The 23,479-nt window shown below is 45.4% G+C and overlaps 1 long non-coding RNA gene across 1 annotated transcript in view; it reads right to left on the reverse strand.

The window, feature by feature from the left end:
* Positions 1 to 23,479, reverse strand: part of LOC309515731 — a 606,047-nt gene that overhangs the window by 384,489 nt on the left and 198,079 nt on the right. The window lies entirely within an intron of this gene.

Consider the following 23,479-nt stretch of genomic DNA (forward strand, 5'->3'; position numbering starts at 1 on the left):
CCTATTAGGATTGGCACAGCAGAAGACAGGGAGCCCAAACAGGAGGAGGACCCAAAGCCACAGGCAGGTGGAGCCAAATAATTCTGGCTTTCTCACCATATTCCTTCCTGCTGAGTTAAACAAGGGCATCCCAATGGAGGAGGAGGAAGCTGAAAGCCAGGGCCATCCTTTGGGCTGGTTGTAAGAAGACAGGCAGGTGGGGGCTGGCTGAGGGCAGGCTTAGGTTGTTGGGGCAATGCCCTGTTCACTATAACAGGCCAGCCCCTACGGGTCATAAGGAACAATTGTGAGTAGGTTTAATTTGTTCTTTCTGGAATGCATTTCTTCTACGAAATAGTAATGGCAGCATTGTCTGTTTCTGGTTCCCTGCCTCTTATCATCCCATCAACCCATCCTCCTTTGCCAGAATCGAATGAGCAATAGGCATTGCATTCTCATACTGACTTGTAGGGGGAAGGAAGCCAAGTGCCAGTTGCTTCTTGCTCCCAAGCTGTTTTGAGCAGGGTGACTTGGACATGACAGTTGGGCAGAAGTGATAGGATTTTATGCTCCAAATACCGGTAAGAGAAATACTTCAGATCACATAGACCAAAGCTGACTTGATTCAGAGACACCTCATCACTCCGAATCTCCTGGATTATTATTATTTTTTAAAGGCTCTTCCGCTTATCACAGAAAAAGTCCATAAATATTAACCAGTGCCAGCTGTCAAAGTGTCCAGGTTTTCTCTCTCTGGTTTTGTACCCACCATTAAAATTGGTACGACTCTTTTTGGTGGAAAGGAGAAGGCTTTGTTTTTGTTTGCTTTTAATGCCAGACAGGTTTTGGGTTGCTCTAGTGAGCTGTCTGGATTAGCAGTTGCTAACTCCCAGGAGAATAAAATGTGCTTTCTCTGCTTTTGTTGTTGTTGTTGTGTGCGTGGGGTTTTGTGGCTTAAGGAGTCAAGGGCATCTGCTCAAACTTCACATCTTGGAAGGCCTCTAAATGTGCAGATCAGGGTGTGTCGCAATGAGAGGAAATCTCCAGCCGGCACTATGTTCTCTGTCAAGACCCAAACCCAACCCAGTTTATTGCTCTGAAGGCCTGGAGGCAATGGAATCTTGCCACAGAAGACCAGGAAGGTAGTCTGGTCATGGGAGGAAGAAAGAGACAGGCACCCATAAATGGAAATAAGCAGGCCACTAGTTTACTGAAGGAGCTTGGCATAATGTATAAGCAAAGCCAGCATGAAAGGCAGAGATCTATGCCCTCCGTATGAGATGGTCACAGAAAGTAGCATGGATGGCTAGCTGTGAGGACCCCTTGGCACCACTAAGGACCAGGCCTACTGTTAGGTAGAATGGGGTGGCATTTTTGACAGGATCACAGCTAGGGAGTGAAATGTTAAATCTATCTGCGTGTGGATCCCTGATTAAAATTGGCCCCACGCTTTGTTTTTGTTTTAACCATTGATACACTTGCAAGCAAGGGACGCGGGTGGCGCTGTGGGTTAAACCACAGAGCCTAGGACTTGCCGATCAGAAGGTCAGCAGTTCGAATCCCTGTGATGGAGTGAGCTCCCGTTGCTCGGTCCCTGCTCCTGCCAGCCTAGCAGTTTGAAAGCACGTCAAAGTGCAAGTAGATAAATAGGTACCGCTCTGGCGGGAAGGTAAACGGTGTTTCCGTGCACTGCTCTGGTTTGAGCCAGTGTGGTGTAGTGGTTAAAAGAGGTAGTCTCGTAATCTGGGGAACCGGGTTCGTGTCTCCGCTCCTCCACATGCAGCTGCTGGGTGACCTTGGGCCAGTCACACTTCTTTGAAGTCTCTCAGCCCCACTCATAGAATCATAGAATCATAGAGTTGGAAGAGACCACAAGGGCCATCGAGTCCAACCCCCTGCCAAGCAGGAAACACCATCAGAGCACTCCTGACATATGGTTGTCAAGCCTCTGCTTAAAGACCTCCAAAGTAGGAGACTCCACCACACTCCTTGGCAGCAAATTCCACTGTCGAACAGCTCTTACTGTCAGGAAGTTCTTCCTAATGTTTAGGTGGAATCTTCTTTCTTGTAGTTTGGATCCATTGCTCCGTGTCCGCTTCTCCGGAGCAGCAGAAAACAACCTTTCTCCCTCCTCTATGTGACATCCTTTTATATATTTGAACATGGCTATCATATCACCCCTTAACCTCCTCTTCTCCAGGCTAAACATGCCCAGCTCCCTTAGCCGTTCCTCATAAGGCATCGTTTCCAGGCCTTTGACCATTTTGGTTGCCCTCCTCTGGACACGTTCCAGTTTGTCAGTGTCCTTCTTGAATTGTGGTGCCCAGAACTGGACACAGTACTCCAGGTGTGGTCTGACCAGAGCAGAATACAGTGGCACTATTACTTCCCTTGATCTAGATGCTATACTCCTATTGATGCAGCCCAGAATTGCATTGGCTTTTTTAGCTGCCGCGTCACTCACCTCACAAAGTGTTTGTTGTGGGGGAGGAAGGGAAAGGAGAATGTTAGCCGCTTTGAGACTCCTTAAAGGGAGTGAAAGGCAGGATATCAAATCCAAACTCCTCTTCTTCTTCTTAGTCATGCTGGCCACATGACCCGGAAGCTGTACGCCGGCTCCCTTTGCCAATAAAGCAAGATGAGCGCCGCAACCCCAGAGTCGGCCACAACTGGACCTAATGGGGTCCCTTTACCTTTACCTAACTTGCAAGCTACACAAGTAGAGTGCTACCTCTACTTACGAACGCGATCCGTTCGTAAGTAGAGCGCCGCAACTTCGTGTGCATGAAGCATGATAGAGCACTTCTGTGCATGCACGAAGTGCGCAGATTGCTTCTGTGCGTGTGCGCACGGCGAACCCGGAAGTAAACACTTCTGGGTTTGCTGCATTCGTAACCTGAAAAGCCACAACATGAAGCGTAACACAAGGTATGACTGTATTGTGCTCTTTTTGACCCTCGGTTTCCCTGGGTGGCCTCAGGGATAAATTTGGGAGGCAAAAGAGATGTCACTCTCTTTTGCATATTTCTTTTTTCTTCTCACAAGCTCTTGATTTAAGACATGAAAACGAGCAGGCAAGTCTTCAAGTTACAGGCGTGTTTTTCTCTTGGGTGGAGTAAATAGAAATCCTTGCGGTTGGGCTATGCGGTTGTGTAGCCAGCCTGCTTTTCTTGGAACTTTTAATTAAACATTATATGATGAGAGAGACTGTGCTCTGAGGCACGCTTGTGCTACAAGATACAGCTTAAGGAACTGAAGGGGCTGGGTGACTAGAAAAGCAGCAAGAGCTTGAGAGTACAAATAATAAACAGATCTTAATTCACCTGCTTCCTGAATTGGAATTCTTCCGTTATCAGTAAAGACATCAGCCTGGGCAACGCCTGGGAACAGGTTGTCTTTCTGTGTTGATTTTACGCTAGCCAAAGAGTTTGTGGAAAGCAACCACATGGACTCCTTTGAACAATATTTTGGTTTATAGATTCGTCTCTGTAAGTGGCTTCACTTCACTTTTTATAAGAGACACAATGGCCAATTCAAATCACGCTGAAAAATAGGCGTGGGCGGGTTGACTAGAAACATCTGCCAAATATTAATTGCAAAACAATAAAAGGTATATTAGCCCAAAACCTTCAAATTCAGGAGGTGGCATATGGTTGCAAAATATATATTTTGAGTAACCTGACAAATGCATTTGGATTTAAGAAATATCTGTGGCATCTAGCTGAAGGGCATCACCTGCATGGACTCAAGAGTGTCAATTCTTTTTTAAAAAAATGTGTGTATATGGATATCTATTGCTCAATGAATCAATAGTTATGTTTTTTAACAACACAAAGCACACAACTCTAATATTTCAATCACCCTATAATATATTGTGCTTCTGGATTTCAAGATTCCAGCTCCCATCAGCCCCAACTAGCATGGCCCAGGGACTTTGGGTATTGTAGTCCAACATCTGGTGACCCATCACTTTTCCCCAACCCCTAGACCAGAGGTTTTCAACCTTGTTGAGTCCATGGCTCCCTTGACCAACTACATTCTTTCTGTGGCACCCCTCTGGGGCTCAAGAGCCCACTTATGTCACCCCTTGACTGCAGAGCTGGCAGCCTCTCACCCTTTCCCGAACACTCTCCCTTGTGGAGTATTCCCTCAGCCTCCTCCCCTCTCATTGGGAGTCCTCCAGGCAGCTGCTGCTGCTGCCCTGGTCTCTGAACTACCAGCCCCCCCCCCCGCCCCAAAGAGAGGTGCCTCTTCACACTGCCCCACAGGTGCCTGGGACTTGTCCGTCCATTCCCAACAGCAAGGGCTGGTGGACTAGCTGGCTGGGCTGCCCCGCCTACTTGCTTGCTTACTCTGAGGCTGCCTCAGCTCCTGGCAACCAGCACCCCCTGGCCAGCCCCAAAGGCACCATTCGCCTGCTGAGCTTGTAGCCAGGGCTGCTGCAACAAACAGCAGCAAAAGCCTTTGGGAGGCAGAGACAAGAGGAGGCATCGGAAGAGGGAGGGGAGGAAAGAGGGACAGAGGTCAGTGTTGCCTGTGGCACCCCTGACCATCATTCAAGGCACACACTGGTTGAAAACCACTGTCCTGACTATCACATGCTTAGGAGAGAGAACCTTCATGCCTGGAGGTGGGGATTTTGCTGTCTGTTTGCCACATGCAGCCCTACATTGGCTCCCAGTACGTTTCCGAGCACAATTCAAAGTGTTGGTGTTGACTTCAAACGGCCTTGGGCCACCCCCATTGTTCTGCCCAGACGCTGAGGTCCAGCGCCGAGGGCCTTCTGGCAGTTCCCTCATTGCGAGAAGCAAAGCTACAGGGAACCAGACAGAGGGCCTTCTCGGTAGTGGCCTCAACCAGAGCCAGGGCTTTTTCGGCTGTGCCCCCGATCTGGTGGAACGCTCTGTCACAAGAGACTTGACATCTTTCCGCAGGGCCTGCAAGACAGAGCTGTTCCACCAGGCCTTTGGCCAAGGCACAGTCTGACCCCCTCCTTTGGTAATCCTCACAGAACTCTAGCCCAATGGTTGCCATTAATTTGATTCTGAATTGATTTTAGAATGTATTTCAATTAATTGATTGTGATTTTATGTAAACCATGTTACTTTTACTGTTGTTGGCCACTCTGAGCCTAGCTTCGGCTGGGGAGGGCGGGATATAAATAAATTATTATTATTATTATTATTATTATTATTATTATTATTATTATTATTATTAATGCTGCCATGTCCTTGGCCTTGGAGATAGAGGTGGTGTCAGCTCCAATTCAGCATCTGATTTACTCTCAGTCGCCTTCCCCAAAGAAGGAGGCTCCATGTTTACAGGAGGAGGCACCTGAGGCAGTTTCGCAGCAGGAGGTCTCTGACTAGGAGTGGTCCGATGTCCCAGGGCAGAACACTCCTCTGTCAATGGTCCCTCCCCTGGATCCATCTCTCCATTCACCAAACGGCTGGACTGCCCCCCAGCCTCTGATACCTCCTCAAGCAATTCCCTTCATCTAACTCTCTCTGCTCCCCTCCCATTGCTCCTCTGAGTCCAACCACACACCCCATGACATCTCCATGGGGCTCATGACAGATGGCACACCCCAAAGAGAAGCAGAATGGTGGACTAGCCCAGTGGTCTTCAATTGAGGAGATTGGGACCCTCTACCAGGTGATTGACACCTCATCCAAGGTGGGCCGCAATACGACTACTTGTTGTTGCTGTTGTTTAGTTGTTTAGTCGTGTCCGACTCTTCGTGACCCCATGGACCAGAGCATGCCAGGCACTCCTGTCTTCCACTGCCTCCCGCAGTTTGGTCAAACTCATGCTGGCAGCTTCGAGAACACTATCCAACCATCTTGTCCTTTGTCGTCCCCTTCTCCTTGTGCCCTCCATCTTTCCCAGCATCAGGGTCTTTTCCAGGGAGTCTTCTCTCCTCATGAGGTGGCCAAAGTATTGGAGGCTCAGCTTCAGGATCTGAATAGCACTACTACCACCCTACAAAGACTACTACCACCCTGCAAAGATATGAAAGCAATTGGGTGCCCAAATGCATGTTTTGGTTAAAGGTGGTGGGTCCAGGTGTGGGAAGGATGAAGACTGCTGGACTGGACAGACCTTGACCCAGCCACCCAGCAAGGTAATGATGAGCTTTCTACTGAGTCACATGGACTCCATTTCAGAACGTCCCACAGTGTGCTGCAGAGAGCCTAGCCTCCCGAAATAATAAAAAACCCCTCTTGAAAGAGAGAGTAAAAAACCAACAAGGAGAATCTGAAAGTTCAGAACCATTAATGGGAAAGGGATCTCCCTGGAGTCCCTATGCCAACAGAGGCCGGAGAACTGGGTTTTATTTATTTATGTGCAGCCGCTGGCATGTTTGTCCTCCCTATGCCCCAACCCTTTTGGACATGTTTATGAGCAGGCAGGGTTGCACTTGGCACGGATCCTGCTGCTCTCTGAGGCAAAACAGAGCTGGGGCCAACAGAACAGCCTCCTGCACACCCACAAACCCAAACAAATGGAGCAGTATCTCATCTGAAGCCAAAGAGCCCCAGGGATTCGAAAAATCTATTTCATTGCACGCTCTTCATTGGGGCATGCCTTTGTTTTCATTGGGAGATGAAACCTTTCCGCAGATTCACGTGGAATCTCCTTTCTCAACCATCTTTTTGAATGTTACAAAGAAGTTAAGGAGTTCATATTCAACGTAGGGGAGCAGTTAATATTCTGAGGTATGAAACTGGAAGTTCAAACCTTGTCTTATCAGCCAGGACTTACCTTGCTGATGCCCCTCCAGCAAGTCTGTGACAAATATCATTGTTACTCAGAGATTTTTTCCCTTCAGATGCATCTTACAATTTATAGCCAGTCCTTAGCTGTTAACCCGGATCCCTGGAGTGAAGGCCATGTAGAGAAAGGGGGTTCTATTCCTGAGAACCAGAACACAAATTATCTTAGCAGGAATTAAATCTCTGAGACCAAGCTTTGGGTGGGGTGGGGGTCACCTTGTTAGAAGCAAGAATTGGTTGTGTTCATGTTACCATTTACTGTGACTCCAGCATGCTCCCACCCCCGATATTTTTAAGCTGGGTTCACATGACGATGTTAGCCACAATCCATTTGTGTCCCATAGCCATAAGGGAAATACTCCTCCTCAATGTGTTTTTCTTGAAACAAGCTCCCATCTGATTTGAAAGCAGAAACCACAGAATTACATTTGAAAGCTGCATCAGAAAATACTAGGAAGGACATTTTAATGCTAGAATCACAGAATCATAGCGTTGGAAGGGATGACAAGGGTCATTTAGCCCAACCCCCACCAATGCAGGAATCTCAGTTAAAGCATCCGTGACATAAGGCCATCTAACCGCTGCTTAAAAGCCTCCAAAGAAGGAGAGTCCACAGCCTCCCGAAGGAGAGCGTTCCACTGTTGAACAGCTCTTACTGTCAGAAAGTTCTTCCAGATGTTTAGTTGGAAAATCCTTTGTTGTAACTTGAAGCCATTGGTTCGAGTCCTACCCTCCAGAATTTCTCCGTGCAATGGACACTTCAGGCTGCTCTTACACATACGCAGATGAGCAGATCAAAGCTTCACTCAGTGCGGGGAAAGAAACCATCTGGTGAAGGTATCCCTACCCCTGCCTTGGGGGACTCCCAATAATCTTTCTAAGCCTCTCCATAGGGAAAACTGTCTATTATTCCTACTCTCTGCTTCCTGTTTCTAAACCAGTTTTTGATCTAAAATAAGACCTCTCCTCTTATTCCATCACTGCTAAGTGATCCGAGGAGTCTTTGCATACTTTTGACAAATTCCCTCAGCAATGTCAAGTGGATAACCTCTATCTAGATCATGGGTAGGCAAACTAAGACCCGGGGGCCGGATCCGGCCCAATCGCCTTCTGAATCCGGCCCATGGATGGTCCATAAATCAGGGTGTTTTTACATGAGTAGAATGTGTCCTTTTATTTAAAATGCATCTCTGGGTTATTTGTGGGGCCTGCCTGGTGTTTTGACATGGGTAGAATGTGTGCTTTTATTTGAAATGCATCTCTGGGTTATTTGTGGGGCATAGGAATTCATTCATTCCCCCATATATATATATATATATATATATATATATATATATATATATATATAGTCCAGCCCCCCACAAGGTCTGAGGGACAGTGGACTGGCCCCCTGCTGAAAAAGTTTGCTGACCCCTGATCTAGGTGCTTGTTGACCCTCTCAAAGAACTTTAACAGGCTGGTGAGACAAGGCTTACCCTTACAGAAACCATGCTGGTTCTGCTTCAGCAAGCCTTGTTCTTCTATATGCGTGGCGGTTTTTTCTTTGACAATGTTTTATACCAGCTTTCCTGGAACAGATGTTAAGCTCACTTCCTGGTAAGTGGCAGCGAGGGAGTGGCTGGGAGGCTGTTGCTGCATCTCTGCCCCATGACATGAGCTCCTCTTGAGCTTCTCTACTCATTTGGACAAAAAACTAGTTGGCTTGCCTTCTGTGACCTTCAAATTAACACATATAACTTTGTGCCAATGTATGTCTACAGGGCGACACCCCAAATCTTTTAATGACCTGGCCACAGGTTCATAGGTCCCCCATGCCTCCTAAAAGGAATACTGGGACAATATGTATGAAGCATACAGTAATTGGAGCTCCTACATGAACTCCTAGTATGAACTACATAGGAACTCCTAGTTTGCCGATCTGAGTGTTTTGCTATTGGATTGACCCTCCTTAAATTTCCTAGCAGGTTCATTAACACAGGAGAATTTAAAGAGCTGCTAACTCGGAGCAGATATTTTGACCATGTTAGGCCTCTCCTTTCACAAGCATCTAATCCCTGTGAAACCAAAGTACAAAGCACAAAAGATCAAAGTCCTGACCTGCTTAATGATGTAGCCAGGCGAAATCAAGGCAGACCCAAGAGGGATATTAGTAACCTTCTCAGCAAACGGTCTTAACACAGAAAAGATCGATTTCCAGCTGTTGGGAGAGGAAGGTTTGCTGAATACGAAGAATGACTGCTGGAAACAGCTGTTGCATACGACTGGGTGATGGGGAAGAGAGTAGGAAAAGGTGCACCAATAATTGGACCAACTTTTAGTAAAATCAAGCACAAGCTTATGAATGCCATCAGTGTGGACTTGAGACCAGTGTGGGGCTGTGGAGTATTAATGTGTGGGATGCAGCTCTGGTACTTTTTCCACAGCAGGAGGGCTGGCATCACTTGTTGAAGTATTTGCCAGTGTTGTATGTTTGGGAATGACCTACATTTTTGGGACCCTGAAGCTCAAACTGTTATGGGGGCCCCTTCACAACCAGCAACGAAGTTTGGGTCATCCCTGTTACCTTCTTCAATGGAGTTGTTCCATGACAGATCACCATATTTAATTAACTACTGCATCTCAGATTTTGATTAAAATGGCAGTCCTGGATTATCTCACCTGTCAAAGTCACTGGGATGAATAAGAATTCCCTATGCCTATTAGTTTTTGAGCCCCATGTTGAGCAAAAGACTCCTGCGTTGCAGGGGGCTGAATGAGATGATGCTCAGTATCCCTTCCACTTCTATCATTTCTGGTTCTTCTAGCAACTTACACCCAGTTTCATCAGCAGAGAGCCTTCTTGCAATGTCATTTTCTGGAGACAAAGCGCAAAAAGAATCTAAGCACTGTTCAGCAGAACAGCCAACTTACCAACTTACCTTTGCAGCACCTGCACTACTGACTCTCAAACTTTGGGATTGTCAACACTGGTACCACCAAAAATTAACCTATTTGAGCTGTGTGACTCAAATTGGATTTTCTGGACCCTCTCATTTCTTTAAGCAATGTAGACTAAAGTTGCTTCAGGGGTCACTCCAGGGTTCTGTGCCCTGAATCTTAAGCTTCATTAGTTTCATAATAGATCTGCCCATGGGATGGCCTGGCACATGGGCCCTTTTTTAGGCAGGCTCAGCCCAGATCCAGGAATATCCAGTGAACTTCATGACTGATGAGGCATGAAAACCCAGGTCTGCCCAGTCAAAGTTTCACAGGTGAACCCCTGTACCACCTTTTATGTACTGAAATTCTCATCCTGGGCCAGCAGGGGGATACTGTAGATAGTTATGCAAATAAGGGATTGAAAGTGACGTTCAGTGATTGGATAGTTTTAGAAAATGGTTACAGTTACGTTGTACTGGAGCTCTATATAAGCAGGCTGACTGAACCCTTCAGTTCAGTTCTGTTTTGGCCTGTGAATAAACAAGAGCTGTTTGAAGAATCTCTGTGTCGTCTGATATGTTCACCCACAACTTAACACCACCCTTTGCCCCAATCATGCATTTCTTGATTTTCCTTGGGGTTTAGGGTTAGGTCTGGGGATGATGAGCTCCTGCACTGCACCGCTGTTTGAGACTCCCAAATCCCTGTGCTTGCAAACACCCCACAGGAAGGAGTTAATGGGGAATCTTAGGTAGCTAAAGCAGAGGAAGGAGACACACAATGGTTTTGCCCTGAGATCAATCTATTTTCTGCAATCTGAACTAGGGACTGGTGCCAACCAGCAGATCAGCAGAATAGCCAGCCCTTCGCTGGACAGAAAGAAGCTCCTCATTGCCAGTGCAAAGGCACAATGTAAGAACCCTTTCATTCAACGGAAACCTTAAGGCTAACTCTAGAGAACAAAGCCTTGCTTACGGTTACACCCTGAACTTAGCTCACAACATTGAACTCAGTGGAACTTAAGTGTGATTTTTTCCTAGTCTGGTGCAGTTAATAACCAGTTTGGTTTTAGAATCATAGAATTGTGGAGTTGGAAGGGACTCTGGGGGTCATCTAGTCCAACCCCCTGCAATGCAGGAATCTCAGTTAAAGAATCCTTGACAGTTGGCCATCCAACCTCTGTGAAGAGTCCACCGCATTCAAGGTAGTCTGTTCCACTGTCAAACAGCTCTCACCATCAGAAGGTTCTTCCTAATATTTAGTCCCAACTTAGCACAGGGTTGTGTGTGCATTTTGTATTGTGAATAGTTAAATAAATGTTGGAGATCTTTATAATTTCCCTCCAACTTTTTCTGCCTTTAAAAAACACACAAAATTACCCACCCATTAGGGGGAAACCCCTATTCCACCCCCACTTCCAGAATTTCTAGAATTTGTACATGTTTTAAACGCAGTCACCCAAAGCAGAAGAGCGGCCCTGCTAACATGTCACAGCCGACAGCTTTTGCTGCAGTTGTGCTGCACTTTATACGGAATATGCCTCCCTTTGATTTCTGTTGCTATTTTCGCATACACATTTCCTCCTCTTTCGGCAGTGTTTCCCCATAATGATGACACCCTGGGGGAATAAAGTGCAGGAAATTGTGAACTGTTTCTTTGCATTCCCAGCAGAAAAGAAATGGAACCAGCAAGCAGTTTTGCAGAGTGTTAAAACCAAGGGCCACCAGGAAGGCCACATCCTGGCACACCAAGTTGCTGGATGACAAAGCGCGCGCGCGCACACACACACACACCGTGTGTGCAAAGAAAAGGGGTACTTGCCCCCCAGCACACACACTGAGTTGTTTGCAGCAGCTCAGTTGTGTTTCTGAGCAGGACTGAGATGACTGCAATGATGGAGGAAGATGCAAGATTAAAAAACAAAACCATGAGTGATCTCCTGGCGCACTGTTGTGATGGATGCTGATATACACTGACAGCCACACGATAGCAGTGGTGACTGAAGACAAGAGTTGTGCAATCAGCATCTTTTTAATATAATTCTGGTGTAAGGAAAAGGCTCATACAGACTTTTTTTCAATAAGGAAAAAGAGAGAGAAAGTCAGATACCACTTGCTTTGACGCAATGTCATATAACCTCTCCTCAAACAAATCAGAGTGATTGCTTATTGAACAGCCAATGTCTAGTCTTCCTGCAAATGAAACAGGATAAATGCTCGATAAACAGGTAGTCCGGTACCCCTATGACATCTTTGCCCACACAGTGTATATATCCCTAAACTGTGTATGTACTTAACAATCTGAGGCACTGTGTTTTCTAACCACTGTCTTTGCTCTGCTTTACTGAAGAGCACCAAGTCTCGTAACAAGTGGATCATAATACAATAATCTTAAAGTTATATGGAGGGTATTAAAAACAAATCTGCCTTTATTTTGTGACATCTGAGCTTCCTCCTTTAATAAACTGCTCTTCAAACGTTGCCTCTTGAGTGTCTCCAGCACAGTTAGGTGGCTTGAGTTTCAGTTTTTGACAGCAGGAAAAGCAATACATTTGTAGTAATAACCACAAATTGACCTTCCTTATTGAAAATGTCAACTTTCTCTAATGAGAGCAGAGAGTCTTGGGCACTTCAAAGCTGATTTAGATTTCAAACACCAATTCCGGAATCTTTAACTTCTCTCCCACAATGTCACTCCCTTCTGAGCCATTAGTGCGTGCATTCAAAACACATCGGAAATTCAAAGTCAGAGCAAGGCAAAGTCAGAGCAAAGACAAGGATGGTTCCTAGCGAGTGGCAAGGAGAAGCCACTTTGGATGACTATTATGCCTTTTAAGTGGAACCATTTAAACTTAGAGCCAGTACAGCTGCTAAACACATGAATGGCACAAGGGAAGGTTTCCTGAAAGCAGGGGGCTGGAGACCCCTTGGGAGTCCAACTCTACAGTTCTATGATTCTTGGGAGAGACATGTAAAAGATTGCACTGTAAGCTTGCTTATCTCAGGAATAGTGCAACCCTATAATGCGGGTGGTGCTGTGGTCTAAACCACTGAGCCTTGGGCTTGCCGATCAGAAGGTTAGCGGTTCAAATCCCCGCAACGGCATGAGCTCCCGTTGTTCAGTCCCAGCTCCTGCCCGCCTAGCAGTCCGAAAGCATGTCAAAGTGCAAGTAGATAAATAGGGAAGGCAAACAGCGGGAAGGCAAACAGCGTTTCCATGTGCTGTGCTGGTTCGCCAGAAAGCGGCTTAGTCATGCTGGCCGCATGACCCAGAAACTGTCTGCGGACAAATGCTGGCTCCCTCGGCCTATAGAGTGAGATGAGTGTGCAACCCCAGAGTCGTCCATGACTGGACCTAATGATCAGGGGTACCTTTACCTTTACCTATATTTGTCTACTTAGAACTAAAGTCCCATCAAATTTGATGGACTTCTAGGTAAGCCGGTATTACAACTGCAGCCTTCATAATTCCTGCTTGAGAGCCAGAGATATTGAGGGACATTCTTTCTCAATGAGAGCCAGAATGTGGAGCTAGTGATTTTCTGTATTTCTGAAATGGAAAGGAAACATCTCCCTCTCTCTCTCTCCCTCTCTCTCTCTCTCTCTCTCTCTCCATTCTGCTCACTACAGACTCTCCGTAATCAAAGAGAGTTTGCAAACTATGATGAAGGTGTCTTGTTGGTTTATTTGATGAAGTTAGAGTAAATACACAACCCAATAATTCTGATGATATTCATCTGATATGTTACGGTTATGACTCTTTGGGTTATTCTTTTTTTCTTCTTCTTGCACTGTCTTTGAATTAAAACTTTTTCTACCTGGAGATGCCAAGGATTCTGCATGTGCTCTGAACCACACCCCTTCCTCAAAGACAAGGGTCAGCAAGGTTTACCTTGCCCGGGCCAGTTCACTCCAGCGGAGATCCCTCCATGGGCGCAGACGCAATTTCCAGCGCCACAAAAGCGAGTCCCTGTGCCGCGCTGCACCAGTTTAGCACAGCGTGCAGGGACTCGCCAAGCAGGTGGCTCGGTTCGGGGGCAGCTCATCGGCTGGTTAAACAACCCCCATGGACCACTTGTGGCCCATGGGCCTTAGGTTGCCGACCCCTGCTCAAAGAGAACTACTTGTTGCCCATGACTAGGATAAGATTCTGAATGTGATTTGGGTATTGTGACAGAACTAGCAGGGAGGGAAGAAGCATTTTTTATTTTTCACACAATGCAGTCCTTTTTTCAATATCCCCCTCCGCAAAGTCTCCCTAGTTTATACAGGCTAAACATAACCAAACTGTGGAGGGATTACAAAGGATCAGAAAGACTTTAATAGTGCTGCTGATTGGAGTTGATGTATTTATTCAGCTTTTTCCCTTTGCTGCTGAAAGGCTACAGAGTTACTTTAGGTAACAATAATGGAAATCTGTGGAGCCCCATTCACATCCTATTTAAACTTGAAGGACTTAGACTTAAACAGATTTGCTCCTGTTGAAATCAGGAGGAATACATCACGTTAAAATGAAGTACCGTGGCTTAACTAGGCTATGGATTAGAGCCAGGCAACTTGTAGCCTAAGCATGAGCAAGGCAGAGCTGAATCAAAGTTTTCGAAAAACAGAACACAGGTCATGCCCCATCCTTTACAGCAAGACATACATAGATTTCACATTCTTTTTAAATACAGTCCGCAGGAAATGCTGTATGGCATATGATAATGTTTAACTACACAGAGGTCTGGACCAAATTCAAGTGCTGCCAGTGAGGAGATCAAAGCAAGCAACATATATTTATGCTTTATATAGAGGAAACCTTGCAAAAGAAAAAAGAAAAAGGAAAGGAAAAGGGCAATGAATATGTTTAAAGCCTAGCTGGAGGGAAGAACTATATTATGAACCCCTTGTAAAACAAAGGAAGAAGTAGAGCTATGATTCTGTTTTTACTGGAAGTCCTGTTTATTATGGCACATACGTTAAGATAAACTCCACAAAGTCTTGTGCTCTTTGTGTAAATATATTTGGCTTCTTTGAAGCAAAGGATAAAAAGGATATGATAAGAGACATTATGCTACGCAAATTTATTGCTTTCTTAACCAAATGCAGAAGCCTCAAAAGCTACAGGGAGTGGTCTGTGCTTTCCACCTTGAGAAGGACACCCTGATTGCTGTGGGGTTATGCCACAAATGACTTTGGTCGCATCACTCATAGTGGGAGAGGAGAGCTGGCAGGACTTAGTTCCGTTCTCTGTCCTGTTTAAACACTGGCCAACTGCTTTCACAAATATTATTAATACATGTTGAGTGAAGCCTTTTATGGAAGTTCATAGCAGCCTTCGAGGCTTCCATGCTGCCAAATGACTGTGGAAGTAAAACAAAATAAAGATTTAAAAGTATGTGCTTGTCAAAAAGTTTTGGGTTGTTGCAGGCTAAACAGCACCCACATTAATTGATTATATTTGCATCCTAATTCTCTTCCAAAGGAACCCAGGTTCAATTTATCAAAAAACTAAAATACTGGTCTTCTCCATGAGGAATTGAGTTTCTAAATGACTTTTGGACAAGCAAGTTAAAACCTTCAAGTATTGAGGCTTTGTTTTTCAGGGTCCTGGATGGCTTATGGTAAAAGCATTTTGGCCCAGAGTTAATAACAGCGCAGCTGGGGTTGCTCATTTTTATTGGACAAAAGGAAGTTGTTCAATTCTTCCAGCAGGTAAATTTTGTAGAGCACAGTCTGTGTCTCAGTTATTGTTTGGGATTCCAGTTTGGCTCAACAATAAAACTACTATTTAAAGAGAATCCAGAATAGATATTTGAGAAGCCAAAGTGCTAGCCAATACAGTATGTGGAAGTTGGCTTATCATCTACTGAGACTTCAGCATGGATAACCACTCTAAACATTTATTTGCCTACAACCACTGGGATTAATACCATTGCTGACTCATATGTGTGTTGTCTCTTGAAGAACCAGCAACTTGAGTTGGTTACTATTGTCCTTTCCAAGGAATTAATGGCTACTTTAGCAGAGGGGTGAGGAACCTGTGGTCCTGCAGGTGTTGCAGCCCACAACTCCCATCATCTCCAGCCACCGAACATGCTCACTGGGGCTTATGGGAGTTGGAGTCCTGCAACATCTAGAGGGCCACAGGTCCCCCAGCCCTTCTTTAGAGTACTGTGTTGTAAATCCAAAATGTGGGGCAAAGACATTTCTCTATAAATAATCACTGACATACTGAGGCCTCTGCCAGGAAGTGTGGCTCTCCTGTCTTTACCTGCCCTGTTCTTTTACCTTCATCATTCCCAGCACCCTGTTTACTGAAGATGGTGCGAGGTTTAGGTGAGCTCTTGCAGTTTCTAGGTTTAATGCCTGATGGTTTGCTCTATGGACAGGTCATATGACAGGAATTCCTTCTGCAGATTGCCTGAGGAAGTGGAAACTCTGATTTGTGTTTTCTTCCAATGCACTTCCCATCCCAATGGCAGATGTGAAGTGCTTATCTCTCAGTTTGAATCTTACCACCAAGGTTGTTTTTCTGTTAGCAGACACCAGGCTTAATGTTACCGGGGTTGGGGGGGGGCTGCTGCTACGTTTTGTTGTTGCTATTAACACCTAGCAAACTGACTGAGTTAATAACAAATTACCTGAAGCATGTGGGCTATCCTGGTAACCTGTATTATTTATTTATTATTGAATTTCCCTTTGCATACATGCAGGAAAACATTGCAGTCTGGACACTCTGATACTGATATTGTGGTAGCCACAATTTCAGAGGAAGACTCCCAAGAAAGGAAAATGCTGCATTATAATTCATCAAGAAGCCCAACTCTATTCATCCGTGTCTGAATGAAAAAAATGGTTTCCTGTCCTATTATGCATTATTTAATTCAGTGTTGCTATGTTGATTGCTTTATTACAAGTCACTGCTGTTGTAAAGGGTAACTGCTTATTTCCACTGTAATTGAATCGCCACTGCTTGTACTTTTTGCACTTCCTTTTTCTCTAATCTCATTGCTTACTTTTGATGAAGTGGACTCTTGCCTGTGGAAGCTTATGCCATTCTAAATGTGTTAGTCTTTAAGCTTCCACAAGAGTTAAGTCTCTAGTGAACTCAGTAGACTATGCAGTGGTTCAAAGGGTGTGGTCCACAGGCCACCAGTGGTCCATGAGCTTCATTCAGGTGGTCTGTGGTGGAGTGGCTTAGTATGTATGAAGAACAGTGTGTGTGTGTGTGTGAGAGAGAGAGAGAGAGAGAGAGAGAGAGAGAGAGAGAGAGAATTATATACTTGTTGAGTTGGAAGAGTTTCACCTTCTGCAATGCAGGAATATGCAGCTGTCCTGTATGGGGATCAAACCTGCAACCTTTGCATCATCAACACCATGCTCTAACCAACTGATGCATTCAGTGCATCCACTGGACGCAGAGAGAGAGAGAGAGAGAGAGAGAGAGAGAGAGAGAGAGAGAACCTGCTCTGTCATTCTTAGAACTTGGCAGTCCACCTGGAAGGTGAGTGGGATGGGCCAGAAATAATAGGGTGGGGCAGGGGCAGGTTTGCAAGACATAGAAAGGAGTGGAAACTCACTACAGCGGAATGAAGGAAGAAGCTGAGAGAGAGAGAGAGAGAGAGTAACTCCAAGTGTCGATTTAGAATGAAAGTAGTCAAGGTTTCAAGCTGAGTTATATCACACCAAACACTGAATAACTTTAGCACAACATGTACACCCATTGCATTATCCATCCATCCATCCATCCATCTATCCATCTATCCCATACATTTATTTCCCACCTTTCCTCCAAGGAGATCCAAAGTGGTGTACATTGTTTTCTCTCCCCCCACCCCCATTATACGCCCACAAGGACCCTGTGAGGTAGCTGGCCCTAAGTCACCCAGTGAGCTTCAAGGCCAAGTAGGAATTTGAACCCTGGTCTCCCAGGTTCTAGTCCAGCGCTTGCATTTTTATTGCTTCTTTTATTTCTTACTGTACTGCATTAAAATTTGAATTCCATATTGTTTTAATATAATACTTAATACATAGAATAATTAATATGCATGTCTGAAGAGCAACATATAAGAAAATACTGAGCCTGCATCATGTACTCCATTCTGAAACACATAATATACTCCATGAGCATAATGCATTGTGAGGATGTCAAGGCCAAACTGTGGGTTAGCAGACTGAGGTGAGCCAGGAACCCTGAACTGTGGTGGAAAAGCCAGCCAGCAGGATCAGAGAGTAAATCAGAAGTGAGGACAAACCAGCAGACAAGATCAACGAGCAATCCAGAACTAAGGAAAAATCAATAAGGACTATGCTCAGGAAGTCATTGCAGCTCAAGCAATGCTAAGCTAGGAAGCCATGTTGTACGCTTTAATGCCTATGGGGAACCGATGACCGACCTGAGTGGATGGAGTCAGTCAGGGTACTGCACTGAGAAACCGCTACCTGCAGTTCCAGGGATCACCACATGGGGCAGTTGTCTGTGGATCTCGGCAGCTCCTAATGTAAGCTTAGCTGGGGGAGAAATTTATGAGGCGAGTGTGAACCAGTGTGAACCTCTGCATGCCTTGCTATCCCATGCTATCTTCTGTCAGTGAGAAACTGATGATGAAGCTATTGCCTTGTTTCTCAGACATCCCTGGCAGCTTCCACAGATGTTTACATGAACACCGGCAAGCCTTCCTCCAGTCACAGCTTCCAAACAAATGTCCTAGGTAGTTCCTGGGCATGGGGCCCACCAGTCACACCCATCTGGTCCCAAACATTTGGCCTGCTGCGCAGTCCTCTGTGCCTCCCATCCTCCATCCATTTCCTGTGGAGCTGGAGGCAGCAGCACCTGTTTCTTCTTTTACCCTGCAGCTGTCGAAGCATCTGCGCAGCTTAAGAAGCCGTAACAGAAGCTTCCATCTATTCTCCTGGCACAGGGGATGAAATATCCTAAGGACACACACCTTAAGACATAGGCATAGGATCACTGCTGTTTCCTGAAGGAAGCGCACATGTTGTGTTTGGGGTGTGTGTGTGTGCCTGACATGGAACTGGCATTAAATAAGTCTCAAACCTGGCGTCCATACTTTGTGCCCTACAGCCTGGCCTTTTATTTATCCCGTATTTATTTAAACAGCCACAAGCAGGATCCTGCACAGCTATTTTGGTCACTTCCTCTAGAGAGTTCCTCCAATTGTTGGCTAGCACTGTGTGAGTCACCAAGTCACTGAGCCACACTTCCTGTAGTGCTCGCTTGCAGCTGGGAAAATGGCCTTCTGCTTTCTCTTTGTTTGCCAAAGCATCCTGAAGCAGCTCCGACCATGCTCACTGTTATAGGAATTCTAAGGTCTTACATATATATATATAGAATAAATAGATATAGATATATTAGACACACACTATGAAAAATGACCACACAGAAATCTTTCCTGGTCACCAAAAGTTTGTAATGCAAGGAGGTCAGACATCCCCACAACTGAGACTACCATTTCAAAGAGGCCAAGTAATCATTGATCTTATGGACTGATTTCTTTCTGGAAATCCAATCAGGGCTGATAAGGATTGTCATGCTGACCCAGACCAATGATCTGCTCATTGCAATGTGTGCAGAGTGCAGGAGCAAGGAACCCCAGGGGACTCCTCTAGGCCTCTCTATCCAGCTCTCAAGATTCCCCCTAGACTACTCTTCCCTCAGTAGCCCTGCCTTGCTCTCTCCTTGCCTGGAACATGCCAATGAACTGTAATAATGCCTCTTGCTTGCCTGGGCAGAGAGAGAGAGAGAGAGAGAGAGAGAGAGAGAGAGAGAGAGAGAGATTTGTCAGAGAAATGTGACTTTTGCATGGCTGGAATGTAGCCAACTACACAAAGGTAGAAGGCACACCAGTTGTTCTGCCCACTCTGGCCATTTCCATTGCAGCCGGTGCATGTGTGTAACCCCAGAACGCTGCCCATGAGGTGATGCAGCCCTCAGACTAAAACAAAAACACCCCCCCCAAGAAACCCTGGTATAGTGAATTCTCCCAACCCTGGTTGGCTAGATGTCCCAGGGGAATTTGCAATGTTTGCCATATTCATCTTCTACATTGATTACACGTATATAGTATTTCAGCATGATTAAGCTGACCCTCTGTATAGTTAATCCTTTTTGAAAGCTAGATATACAATGGACCTCAGAACATTCTGTGGGAATGACTTAAGAGAGCAGCCATCGTTTGCTGCCCATTGCACTCAGTCTCTGCCTTGCTCCCCTTTTAGCCTTCCCAACCTGGATTGCTGCATCTGAGCTTGCTCAAGTTGAGAAGCTCTACCTCGCCGCTTGATGAAGCTTGTGATCCTCACCTGCCGTATCTTAATCCACCTGAGTGACCACCAACCTCCTCCTCGACCTAAGAAGCCCCATGATCTCCACCTAGTCCACTAGTGGCCTGGGCTGTGTTCACTTGCCTGCCTCAGTCTCTTGGAGTGCACTTCTCACCCAGAGCCCACCGTTTCCCTGGTGATAGGTCCCCCTCCCCTGAACTGTCAGCTGGCCCTGCGATGTCCTCCAGTGTCCTGTGAGCAGGGCTGGATTTAGGTTTGATGAGGCCCTAAGCTACTGGAGGTAATGGGGCCCTTTCTATGTCCAGCTGTCCTTTGTCAACAACAAATTGTTGCTGTTTTTTGTGCTGAATATCTGCTATATGGTAGTTTACGAACCTAATAGGCACCCTATATATAGAAATGAGCAAACCAGCGATATTTTAGGGAGCAGGCTAACAGGCGGGGCCTATTACTTACATCATAGGAGCCTACACAACACAAAATGCTGTTGCTGTATGTATTATTTTATTTGTTTTTTATCTTATATTTTGGAAATGTACATCCAGATTTTTTTCCTTTAATTTTTTTTGGGGGGCCCCAAGAGAGTGGGGCCCTAAGCTATAGCTTGTTTAGCTTATACGTAAATCAGGCGCTGCCTGTGAGTACTTCTTAAGTCCCCAACCTCCCCTTCCCCATGTTCAGCTTGTCCCGGTGGTGTCCTGCCAGTTCATGACACAGGGGTGTTCTGCCGGCGTATCTGTCACAGAGGCAGTGTATCCGGCATTCTTCCAATCTTGCAGGGCTTGTATTTCATTCCATTTTATTAATGCATTCATATCCTGTCCTTCTAGTGTAAAAACACCTCTCAGGCCAGCTTGCAACATAAAGCATTAACAATTTCATAAAACAATTACAAAAAAAAATAGGGGTCAGGCAGGCAGGAAGAAGAAAAACAGCAGCAGGTGAGAAAAGTGGTGATTTGCGGGGGGGGGGGGCTATGGAAGGTGCCTCGCTCTGTTACCTGGGGCCAGGTGTAGCATTAGCTTTACATTACTGTTTTGGGAATAACCAGGGATATCCAGGGATATTTTGTCCATGACCATCAGAGCCCTTTTAGAGCCACAATGAGCAGAATTGCATATATACTTTAGCTGTTTGTTGTCATGGATTGCAGATGGCTGAAAGAAATGCAAACCAATTAGGTGTACTTCATGTGGAGAAACCTCATCTGAAGCATCACACTAAATTGCCAGATTGTTAGATGGTTGACCCATATGACAACGAAAGCTTGTGTTTGAAATCACACCTCATCTTTCCTAAGAGCTTGCATATGCTGAAAATTAGAAACATCAATGCTCAGATTCATAGGAAACGACTCATGGGGGGGGAGATGTTTAACCGCCTGGCCCCCCCCTTCCATCTTGGGGAAAGAAGAATAAAGAAAGTGGATACTAAGAGCAAATCAATGGATCACCTGCAGCTGAGATGAGTTGCCTTCTTTCCTTTGTAGTTCACGCACTGAATGCTAAAGTGCATCTGTGTGGCATATGCCACCTGGCCCATATGTTTCGAACATGTTAGGAAGCTCTAGTTCTGATGAGCTGCTATGCAATGTATGAGCAATAAGCATACCTAAAAATACACCTAGCAGTTCTATTTCATATACTTGTGGAATGCATTTTTTTTGAACCTGATACAAGGAAGAAATATGATCATGGAGTGAAGTGTGCATTTTGTATATCTTTTCAAACCAAACCAAACACCTGTTTCTTATTGTTGAGACCAGGTAGACCTAAACTCTGTTCAGACACTCAAAAGTGCAAGCAGTGAATACTGGGAGGGGGAGACTCTGGCCCTCAACCTGTGCCTTAACAGAGCATCTGCAGGGTGCCTCCACATGTATAACTTGTCACACACATCCATGCGCTCATTGTACACATTTTGAACTCTTGACTAGGGCCTAGGTCATGGGTAGGCAAACTAAGGCCCGGGGGCCGGATCTGGTCCAATTGCCTTCTAAATCCGGCTTGCGGACGGTCCGGGAACCAGCGTGTTTTTACATGAGTAGAATGTGTCCTTTTATTTAAAATGCATCTCTGGGTTATTTGTGGGGCATAGGAATTCGTTCATCCCCCCCCCCTTCAAAATACAGTCCCCCCCCAAGGTCTGAGGGACAGTGGACCAGCCCCCTGCTGAAAAAGTTTGCTGACCCCTGGCTTAGGTTTTCTCTCATACGTATATCCCGCTGTTCTTCTGAGAAGCTGAGGCTGACATTCATACATGAGCTCATCCTGTGTTTTGGTGTCACATTTACTGGCCCCAAAATGGTGACCCTTTTTTGGGAGGGGAGGTTGGGGTGAAAAGTCAGCAAATGCCGTTTTTCCCCAGGACTTCACCAGAACTCTGTACTGGCTCCTTTTCTTACCCACCAGATTTTTCCTGGTTTTGGAAACACCATAGCTCAATGGTAAAAAGGTAAAGGACCCCTGACAGTTAAGTCCAGTCGCAGACGACTCTGGGGTTGCAGTGCTCATCTCACTTTACTGGCTGAGGGAGCTGACGTTTGTCTGCAGACAGTTTTTCCGGGTCATGTGGCCAGCATGACTAAGCCGTCTCTGATGAAACCAGAGCAGCACATGGAAATGCCATTTACCTTCCTGCTGGAGCGGTACCTATTTATCTACTTGCACTTTGACGTGCTTTCGAACTGCTAGGTTGGCAGGAGCTGGGACCGAGCAATGGGAGCTCACCCCGTCGCAGGGATCTGAACCTCCGACCTTCCAATCGGCAAGCCCTAGGCTCAGTGGTTTAGACCACTAATGGTAGACTAACAATATAACTTAACCTTGCAATAAGTCTATTTGCATACGAAATGCCTTTAAATGAAAATACCTTATGACTTCCTACTTTCCATATATAAAAACTTGTAATGTCTGCTTAGAGTGTTTTCTACTTCCTTTATTATTTAACCAGTTATGTAATTTTTTAGTAATTTAAATTTAGCCTGTTTATATATTTTAATTTAGTGGTCCCACATATTCTGAGGTCCTATGCTGTTGCTTACAATCTTGTGTGTAAATCCAGCACTGATTTGGTCCTTGATTACGGTATATGTTTATTCATCACAGAGCACCCTCTCTCACTAATTTAGGTCCAGCTATTTGCCTGGGATGATTTACACAGAGAAAATGCATTCAGATTATCTTCTGTTTCTACTGGAGGAGCTAATTCGGAGCCTGCTGCTGCCTAGAATTTATCTTCAATAAACAATGAATTCTCCGTCTGGGAAGAAGACACTAAAATCATCACCTATTTGTAAAGGGTAATTACCATTTCTTCTAAGCAGACACTAATGTTTATTGTTAGTATCAACAATCTACATGCAAGAGTCTAGATTTCAAAGAAAGCAGATGGTAAAAGGGACTCTTCAGAAAACTAGAGTGAAATAGAGTTCATATGTGTTTGCAAGACTTATCTGTTGCCTTTCTGAAGACAGCATGATTGTATAAAGCTTGGCTACACAGAAAAGGAGAAAAG

Source organism: Podarcis vaucheri (genome assembly GCF_965113315.1).
Source record: "Podarcis vaucheri genome assembly, chromosome: 12".
NCBI lineage: Eukaryota > Metazoa > Chordata > Lepidosauria > Squamata > Lacertidae > Podarcis > Podarcis vaucheri.